Genomic DNA, 10,404 nt, shown 5'->3' with positions numbered 1-10,404 from the left:
CCAGAGAGGCTGCATGTGATGCCAAATGATGCAACAGATCCAGAGTCTTGCAAGAGACAGCTCCAAACTTCCCCCCAACAAGGTGAGGTACCTGGGTATTCCCACCCAGTCTGAACATATATTAATCCACTAAACTCTGTGTTTAGTGGGACACCCACCACCAAGAAGACCAGAAGAAGAGGATCAACAGGATGCTGTTGGGATCCATGGAGTGGTGACATTTTCTACTTAATCTATCTCTCCGTCACTCTCTTTCCCCCACTCCCCTTTTCTCTTTCTTTCTCTCTCTCTACCTCATATTTACTGCTAAATACAATCCATACTATTGACTTTGGCACATGGTCTCGTTTGCATCTTAGTCAGGGCAGAGGCATATCTCTAACAATTTTAATAACTGGATCCTAACACCCCCTCCCTTCTGCATCCTGAGTATGGAAATATATGCACACATATTGCTCTCTCTAACAGATGAACTGAGCAAATTCCCTTTGTATCCTGTGCTGCACTTTTGAGGCTTCGTATCCATATTTTCTATCAGTTGGAGAAAACCGCTTCAAAACCACTTAATCAAATCTGTGTCTTTATAAGATGCATTGGTTTACACCAGAGATGTATTTAACATTTCCTACCTTTTCCACAGAAAAGGCAGTAACAAGAACAAAGACACTTCATTACTATAAGAGGAATACAGGCAAAGTGTTCATCCCCTGAATGTGCAGACAAGGTCATTAGTGGCATTACAATGTGATATTTTTAAGATTGATCATGTCTTTTTAATTGCACAAACACAGAAGGTAGCATCATAGATTATGACTAGAAGTCATTTGCCAGATAGACATTGCAATAGCAAGTGAACTTGAACTTTCTTTGAAATTGGAAAGGTAATTACAATATATATGCTACTGTTTATACCACCTACCCATGGGCTATCTGGGGAAAAGCTATTTGAACAAAATTGGAAAATGCTGCACAACAGCATGCTGGCAAAATAATCTCTCTTAAGCCAGTATCCTGCCAAGTGAATTTAGTGAAGAAAGTCAGATCTGAATAAAGAGATAGACTTCATTTATCTGTGGCTGAAAATATCATAACTAACATTTTTCCTTTGAAAAATATTTGTTTTGCAGAATTCAAACTTCCCTCTTAATCCCTTAGCACACAGCCACAGGTGAAAATGCCTGTACTGGTATAAGATTTCAGATTTCCTGGTTGATTTGGGGTTTTTCAATTTGGAATATAAGGTCAGAAATGCTAGAGTTTCCCAGTGGTGGAACCTGCCATTTCTGAGGAACTCAAAGGATGGAAATTAATTGGAAATGTCCTACCCAGACTCTGATTTCAGGCCTACTTCATGCCTTTCATACTGCCCTTGAACAGTTATAAATTTGCAAAATGAACACATTTTGTGGAAAAAAATAACTAAAAGAAATGGCAAGAAGCTTCAGGAGAAAGACAAAGAGAGCAGGATAGATCTACAGAAGAAACCAAGTGGAAATTAGTCACCTACACACCAGAGTATATCAGGGTGTGCAGCTGAAAACCAAAGGATTTGGAGGGACCTTATCTATGCCTCAGAACTTTGTAGGCTGATACACTGCTGTCAATACCTTTTCCAGTGGAACAGGAAAAGGAACAGGAAAAGACTAGACTGCTTGTCTTCCTGGTGATACACTTTGAAGTACAGCTCTTGCAGTCCCTATTGCTGTTTGGGGAATGAAAAGTGGAGAGTTCAGGCATCCCTGAAAATACAAAGATACAATACCAGTCCAGAAAAGAGACCTGGTTCAGACAGTGCCGCCCCAAAGGCATGGGTCTGTTACATAATCCTCCCATTGCTAGCTTGAGCAGACCAGTGAGGTTGTCCCAGATGACTGTAAAACATTGTAGGTTAAATAAACCAGCCCATCCACATTGGGCAGGAGGTTATAGCTACTGGGCAGTGCTGGTCTACACAGGCCAAGGTCTGTTAGATTAAACTACTCCTTCCCATGTGACCAGATGTGGAGAACAGTATGTCAGAGACATTCATCTGGCTTTTCTTAACAGTGGTTACAACTGTCCATTATGTCACTCTAAAGTGAATATCTAAAATACACTATATAAATCATATTTTAAACTGCCTAATTTTTGTTTCCATTGGCAGTCAGGAGCTCAGATAGATAAACAAGCACTGTAGTCATCCAAAATTAGGAATAATGTATCTTTCCCTGTACAGCAGAGGTATTTTTGTCACAAAAACCTATGTCCACTCTTTTTAAAACAAATTATCTGCAAAAGCATGTACTTTGACGATATGTTTATTGGTTTACATGTAGCATCTAATCAAAGAAAATTCTTTGTTCTTCTTGCAGTGCATGGAGCTTTATTTGGTTACACTGATGGTAAATTCCTGCACCCAGCGTGTCAAGGCTGTTTGCTAAGAGCCGCGGGAATCACTGATAGATTGCACTGGCTGTTGTTTGTCTGCTTCTGCCTGTTCCCATTTCTGACATAATCTGGTTACTTTAGGAATAGATCCCTTCCTTCCTTGCCAGAGGCAACTGTCTCCAAGTGCTAGCACAGAGCCCTGGAGAAACTAAAAAAACCTTTGACACAGGCAGTAAATTACATCTTACATTTGGAAGAGTATCCGGCCTCTATGTGACCTTGCAAACTGTGGGAGCAAAGAGAACATCAGTACACTAACTGGAGAAGCAGCAATAGTTCATATTGCACATTATCTTAATTTTTCCATGAAAAAGGGTGCTCAGTGGGAAGGCAAGAGATTTCCATGAGCTTTCCTGGCTTCTTCTCAATTTCAAGAAACAGAAAGGTTGGATGAAGATGGTAATTTTCCTCCACCTTATCATTTCACACAAAAATCTGCTGCAGCCACCTGCTTGTATCCAGGACTTTCTGTTTTGCCTGACAACTTCTATTTTTAAACTGGCTGAATTCCTCTCTGTAAGGAATTGCCACAGCCGCTGACACCCCTCCCAGTCACACCTCCCAGTTCTGCCCTGCTCTGGGCTCTGGATTACGTTTCCTCATACGTTGTGGTCTTGTTGCTATTTTATGTCTGTTCGTCCAGTTCCTCCACAGTATGTGCTGTGTGGAACTGACTGACATAAGGGAACAAAATGCAGAAATATGTCCCAGTTCTTTCTTCCTTCCTCCAGGCTACAGAGCACACTGGGTTTTTCTGCTTCCTATTTTTTTTCCACTTCCTAATGCTGTTCTTATTTTAAACATTATCTTCACATTTGATTACTGTAGGTTGTAATTGCACTTGACTTAATAGTGGAAAAAAACACAGCTGTTCAGTGTGTTAGCTTGCAAATGATGGTAGCTTTCACAGTGATTTATACCTCCAGCCATACTCCCCTAACACACTGGAAAAAGGTCATTTGAGAATTACTGCTCATTCACTCGCATGACTCTAGGCCCTGTGAGGCACACGCATGACCCAGGATCTCACAGTCCTATGTGTTAACCATGCAAGTATTTTTAGCACAAGTCAACAACTGAGTTGTTTCTCTTCTGAAATTTTTTAGTAATTTGCTTTTTCTCAGTTATTATGCATGTTTCCTCTGAACGAGTGAGGGTTCAGTCAGTCAGGATCAGGCTGAGCACTCAGCCAGGACAGGACACCATGCTCTGCTGCAGATCTCCTCACACAGCACACAAAACGTGGAGCGTAATGAGATTTCAAGTGCTGTGCACGATTGCAGTGTACATATCTCTTACGAAACACTACCTCCTATTTTGTTCAAGACATTTTAAATCTGGTTTTAATGTAATTCCTTTCTAATGTATCCCATGCAACCATATATCTGTGGGCCACTTTTGAGAATCAAGAACCCCTGCCACTGAATTTTCCTATGATTCTACAAATGTGGTGAGAAACAATAGCTTTGGGAATCCAGGTGAAAATCTGAGGGTAGATCAGTTAGGACCAAAGCCTCAGCTCTGAACACAGGCATGAGAGACCCTGTACGTGGTCTGTGCTCAATGTCACTTGTATCCAGATGGTAAATTCATACCAGCAGGGATTTTGTTTAGTTTTGTGTTGTTGGGTTTGGGGTTTTTTTTCCTCAGTGCTTAGTACAGCCTAATCCCAGTGTTCAAGACAATAATAAATGTTGAAATTTTTCATATGAGTTCAGGTCAAGCCAAGCCCTAATACTTAATTTCCCCAAACTCTATGATTTTGGTATCTTTAACTGTCTATCTGGCTACATGCTTGCCTATAATCTAAATAAAGAACAGAAGAAGGAACTTAATGTTCACTACGGCATTCAAATCCTTTTCAGTCTCTCATTACTGCTCAGTCTCTGCTTAAAGGAAAATTCCTCTACCCTACTGATAGTTTAGTCTTTTAGGCAATTATGAGGGCAAAAGAGATCCTTTATCATGAAATTTGTCCTGCACAATTCCATACCATTAGATATAGAAGCCTGTCCCCCTGTGAAAAAGCAAGAATACACCTAAAGATAGGAATTTGATTGATAATAATACTTTCTGTCCCGATTCAACTCTGAGACGATAGAATCATTTAGGTTGGAAAAGACCTTTAAGATCATTGAATACAAACATTAACCTAACATTAACCTAACCTTGAGCCTCCTTTTCTTCAGGCTGAATAACCACAGATCCCTCAGCTGCTCCTCATCAGACTTCTCCAGACTATTGTCCAGCTTTGTTGCCCTTTTTGGACATGCTCCAGCACCTCAATGTCCTCCTTATAGTGAGGGGCCCAGAATTAAACACAGAATTTGAGGTGTCACCTCACCAGTGCCAAGGACAGGGGACAATCACTGCCTTGGTCCTGCTGGCCACACTGTTTCTGATACAAGTCAGGATGCCATTGGCCTTCTTGGCCACCTGGGCACACGCTGGCTCATATTCAGCCACTGCCAAACAGTGTCCCCAGAATGCACATGGCCTGGTCCCATGCTCCTGCAGGGTCCAGTTGCTGGTGTAGGTCCACAATCACCCCGCAACACGAGTAATTTTAGCACCAAATCACTCTGACTTTGCAGCAGTAAAATGAGACACCATGTCCCCAGTGTTCAGTGCATGGGCACTGCTCAGAGTCCAGGAGCATGGCCCAGAGAGACAAAAATTGTAGCAGAATTAAACAGCAGCTTGTCAGGGGATGAGTTTTTGTTGGCCTTTACTCAATGGCCTTTATGTATCTAAATGTTCCTGCTTTAATAGTCCTCAAGAGAGGACTTTCTTACCAGCTGCTCAACCCATTTCATCATCTGAGACATGGTTTATGTTTTGCATATTAAAACCTAATGTATTTTGGAAAAAACTCTAATGCCTCCAATTTGCGTACAAGGGTCTTGGCTTCACAAAGGCAGAGGACATCCTTGTCTTCATGGCAAGCTAAACCCAGTCCCAGAGCCCGCACATCTCCATCTGGAAGATGACATATATTTACTGTATAATTGTTTGATTTGGGTTTTCTTAGAGGCCAATGAACAATGGCCCAGCATCTGTGACTGGACTTCCCTGTCCTCAAAGGATTTTCTGGAGGCTGTCATACAACAGCTGTGTGGTTCCCTTGGGTCTGCACCAGGGTGGGTGGAGAAGAACATCCCCCTTGGCATTCCACCTCGCCCCACTGCTCCCAGGAAGCTCAAAGTACTCTTTGATCACAAATTGCCAGCACTTACTATGCCAGTGAGGGAGTGTGGGCAGTATCAAATGTTCTCCCAAGACATGAGGAGGTCACGTACCTCCCAGCTCACACTGACACAAGGATTGTGCAATGTGTTGGGAAATGTTCAAGGACATTTGGACATACACTGCTTTCTGCTTGCACAGCACTGAGAGGAATGCACAGGCTGAATCCAATGGGAGCAGCAGGAGGGGCACAAACAGGCAAGTTCTGTGGTACTCCATCCTCCATTGATGTCAGTTGCTTAAGTCCTTTTTTCCCATGTCAGATGGAACCTCCTGAAACATGCAAATATCAGGAGCCTCTCTGAAACATGCTGCCTGGGCAAGGAAGGGGCTAGTGTTTGCCAGCTCTCACAGAGACAGAAGGAGCAGCATGGGGGAAAAGAGGATGGGGAAATCCTCTCTATTCAATCATTTGATTATAACAGTTTCCTCAAATCTTTTAAATACCTGTCTCTTCCATACACAGGTTGTGAGGGGAAAGCAAGGATGATTTACCACGGTGTGTTCAGACTGTGTGAATGCTCCTGACATAATTCAAAAACCTAAACCCCAATGTGTAGTCTGCTTTCTTGCCACATTATTCCTTTAATGAAAGGGATGTCTTTCCTTGCCAGAAAGACAAGGAGACACTAATTCACACCAATTGACTGGAACTTCTACCGTGGAAAAATTGGTGTAGTTATGTCCTGCAAGTCTTAGAAGCTGAGTGATAGTGGTAGGGAAAAATCAAAAATCACATTCACAGGTACCCATGATCATGGTCCTGCACACCAGAGTTAATAGATCTTTTCATTCACATTCAGTGGTTGCAAGACCAGACCGCATTTGCACAAGAAAATGCACAGCCCATGTGTGGGACTGTATTGTCTGTGCATTTAAGTCAGGGCTATGTTGTTGTGCATGTTTTCAAAAGGAAAAGTAATGTGCATAATCTGGAAGAAGAGTTAAACTTAAAGAAAAGCTTTAAAGTTCTCAAGTAATTTAATTCCATTTCAGAGCATGATTACTACTAAATTACTTTTATCCTCTAAGTACTTTCCAACATAATAAATGGTACTGATGAAAATCAGCATGAATTTGTGGTAATAGTTTTACAGACTTAACTCTGGAATTTTGAGGGTGTGGGATTTCTGGTGCACACCTGTGTTCGTGTCTCCAGTCTTTGGACAGGTATTTGAAAAATCACTCAAACTTTTCTTATTTCTGTGGATTGGATGATCTGAAATGATCCTAAGCAACTCAAGGTCCAGATAAAAAGTGTGTTAAGGAGCTTTAACTGGGAGGATTAACAGGCAGGATTCTTCTGACTAAGTACTGGCTTCTCTGTAGAAGAATGTCTTCCATGTCTCCTCCTGGACTGCATCATCTAGACACCCACAGAAGTCTGCAAAGTAGACTAGAAAGATTTAACATTCAGTTTGTTTCTGTTTACAATGGTGTTTAAATAAGCAGAATTATTCCCCACAGTCTGTCTTCATTGACTAAGAAAGAGATTGAGATGCAAGAATGTTCTATGAGCATCCAAAGTGATTTTTACAAATCTCAGTAAACTTGGCTATTAATAACTGTGTCTTACCACTCAGAAAGTAATGGGACAAGCTTTTTTTATCTGGTGATTAAAGTTGGTCTGTATTGTCTTCCACTGTATTTTGACCTACTACCTCCCCTTTGGGGCTTTACTTCATAGTGCAGTAACTTGGACAGTTCAACATACCAGAGGTAACTTGTTCCATCTCCACTGTTTGGTTACTATCTAAGCCAGTCAGTCAGTCTGAAAAATCTAAGCTTCACCTACGACAATCATTTGTGTGGCAATTCTTTTCTGTATCTACACACAGAAATAATTTACTCTGCATTCAGAAAATTAGGCAAAGTCTAATTTCTAATCTATGTTCAAAAGGAACATAGATTTCTAAACAGGCTTACATTTATTTTCCTTTTTTTTCTGTCTCATCATCATATTATCAATTATACAGCTTAACATAGAAGACCCATTTAAAAATCCACTTCTAGCACAGGTTATGATTGACTGCAGGGCCATGTGGAGCCTCAATGGATGGCATGGCCAGAGACAAATCTATACATTTGAAAAAAAAGAGCCATTCCTGTCCTTGCAGGATGTGGAGGAAGCACGGGACTGTGAACTTGAAAAATGAGATTTCATTTCCCAGTGAGAATAGGCCTTCAGCTTGTTCTCCCACACTATAGCTGAAGGAAGTTGATATCAGCTGAAGGAAGTTGGGTGTTGGAAACCTGGGTTTAGGAAATTTAGGTTTATGGGACTAATAGTCCCATATATAGTAATATATATATGTGCAACAATATGGAGGATTTGGGGTGTGGAGTAGTGGAGATATGTGGAGAAATTTTGTGGCATTGGTAAACCAAAGATCAATCAGCAGCAACAGCCGCATGTCGTAACACACTTTGTAATATGTGTGTGGTCTAAGCCAGACCACTAAATATGAAAATAACAAGAAAATGTGGTTTAAGCAGCAGCTGAAGTGAGTTTCTCACACAGATATGTTTGCAGTCTGCAGCACTGACCACAAAGAGTAAAATAAGACAGTATTAACAATGCCCTCTCCATCCAGTGCTGTCTTTTCATTCTGTTTGCATGGGGCCTAATATCTGTCATGTGCCATAGTGGTCCATGCCCAAAATCTGACACCAAAGTCATGCAGTCATCCAATCCAGAGGGAGAAAATGTGTAGGTACTTCCTGCCTTCTCCACTTTTAAGTGCTGGAGCAGGGCCTGCCATGCAATAGCTCAAGAAGATGTCCTGCTCGCATAGCTATCTTCAATCAGCAAACCGTAAAGTGATGCCCTGTTAACACTCTGAAAATTAGACCAGAGTTGACAATTAGAAACAGAAGAATGACCTTGCCTCTAAATCAGGAGACCTTACCTCCAAATCAGGGGGCCTCTGATTTGAGGGGAGTCTTTCTGTGGGAAAGCACTTTTTGCAAGCTAGATGGTCCCACTGCCCTTACACTGCAGCTGTACCAGAGATGGGAATGAGGCAGAAGAGTCATGGCCTATTATCTTCTCATCTGTAGCAGCATGTCACAGGGCAAGTTAGAAAATTTATGGGTGCATTTTTAATTTCTGTTAGGATGTATCTCTCATATATGGTCTCTAACCTGTTTTATTCATCTGTCATATACATCCCATGTTGAAGACAGTTATTTTCATAAAATAGGGAAAAAATAAAATCAACCTGCTTTGACACAGGGCTAGAAATTGGTGGGGAATGAATTCTGAGTGTTTCTCCAAGCATGATGTCTGGGTTGTACACTCTCTGTCAGAGAGAGCATTTGTGTGAATGGTCAGGAGCAAAAGCAGAAAGTCTTCATGAAACTAAAGGTGCAAACATCAGCTTAATGGTTCAAAAGCAACACAAGAAGTGAGCATCCATCATTTAAAATTCCTCTAGCTGCCAACTCTTGTGGCTTCACAATGTATTTTTCTGAAGGTCCCTAATGCTGAGGTGGGTCATATTTGGCAATGAAAAAATCTCATATTTACTTGTAAGCTGTTCTCATTCTAAACCTTTGTGTGGATCTCAGACTCTTCTGCCTCTCTGGAAAGCTCAGCCGAACAAGATGTGTTTCTGGAAGGCTTGTTTTACTCAAACACATGCTGTTAGGTTTCAACCAGGAGTCCAAAGGAGGAAGTCCAAGCTCCTTCCATTCAGGCTATCATAAGGAATTATTTAACAGTCTTTCCTGGATTTAATATTTGTGCATTTAAAGAATAAAAACCAGATGGCAAGTGAAAATAATCCCATTGGCTTTTGTTATTGTTTTTTAAAATAATCTTTAGGGGGTTTATCACTTTCTTGTTTATGAAATGGTTGGCAAAATTTATAATGGCTTTACTCTTCAGCCCGAAAATATTTTTCCATTTATTTTCTATCTAACATCTACAATTCAAAGATATCAGATAAAACAGCCAGTGGGATAAATCTAGTGAGGAGTATGAGGATAGCATTATCAAAGGCAGTGGTCCTAAACTGTATCCTTTGATGAGAGAGAGAAGTTAATTTAGCCTCACCACATCTGTTGTTAGGCTTAGCGTTACTATTTTTGGTTTACAGATGGGGAAAGAAGGTACTAAGAAGGTACTAAAATCATTATGGTCATTCAGTCTTACATACAGCTGGGAATTGATGTGCTTTTAAAAATAAAGACATTTAAGGCCATTTCATGGCCCATATTAGCAATGCCTCCAGCAGCAAGCAATTTGATAGATCAGATTTTTTGGTGCTGAGGTTTTTCCCTCTGTGCTGTGTGGTGGGAGCAGAAGGGGTGCAATTTTGATGAGTTTACACCTGGTCCCTTGGACCCCCAGTCTCTATTGGTTGTGTTGCCCCAGGCTGCCCAAGAAACCATTCTTCCACAAACCTTTGTCCTTCCACAGGCTTTAAAAAGGGCTGCACTGATCTCATGTGTGCCGTGCTAGTGTTAGGAGCAAATCCCCTCCTTATTGTCATAATTTGTGGGGGCTTTGCAGTCCCTCTTATTGCTGGTGCCCTGCTTTATTTCACTGAGAGGCTGGCATTTATACAAAAATATCCCATAGAGCCTTTGGACAAATAGGTTTCATCATTGTGAAGGGGGTTAGATTTCACTTTGGAAACAAACCAGGCTGTAAACTGACACAAAACTCTTCCTCTGCCAAAATTTCAGTTACGAAAAAATGGAGCAAGTGTCTTCACAGGCCCTGAT

The sequence above is a fragment of the Corvus brachyrhynchos genome, unplaced genomic scaffold, assembly GCF_000691975.1.
Source record: "Corvus brachyrhynchos isolate BGI_N302 unplaced genomic scaffold, ASM69197v1 scaffold28, whole genome shotgun sequence".
Lineage (NCBI taxonomy): Eukaryota > Metazoa > Chordata > Aves > Passeriformes > Corvidae > Corvus > Corvus brachyrhynchos.
This window is presented reverse-complemented; position numbering follows the sequence as displayed.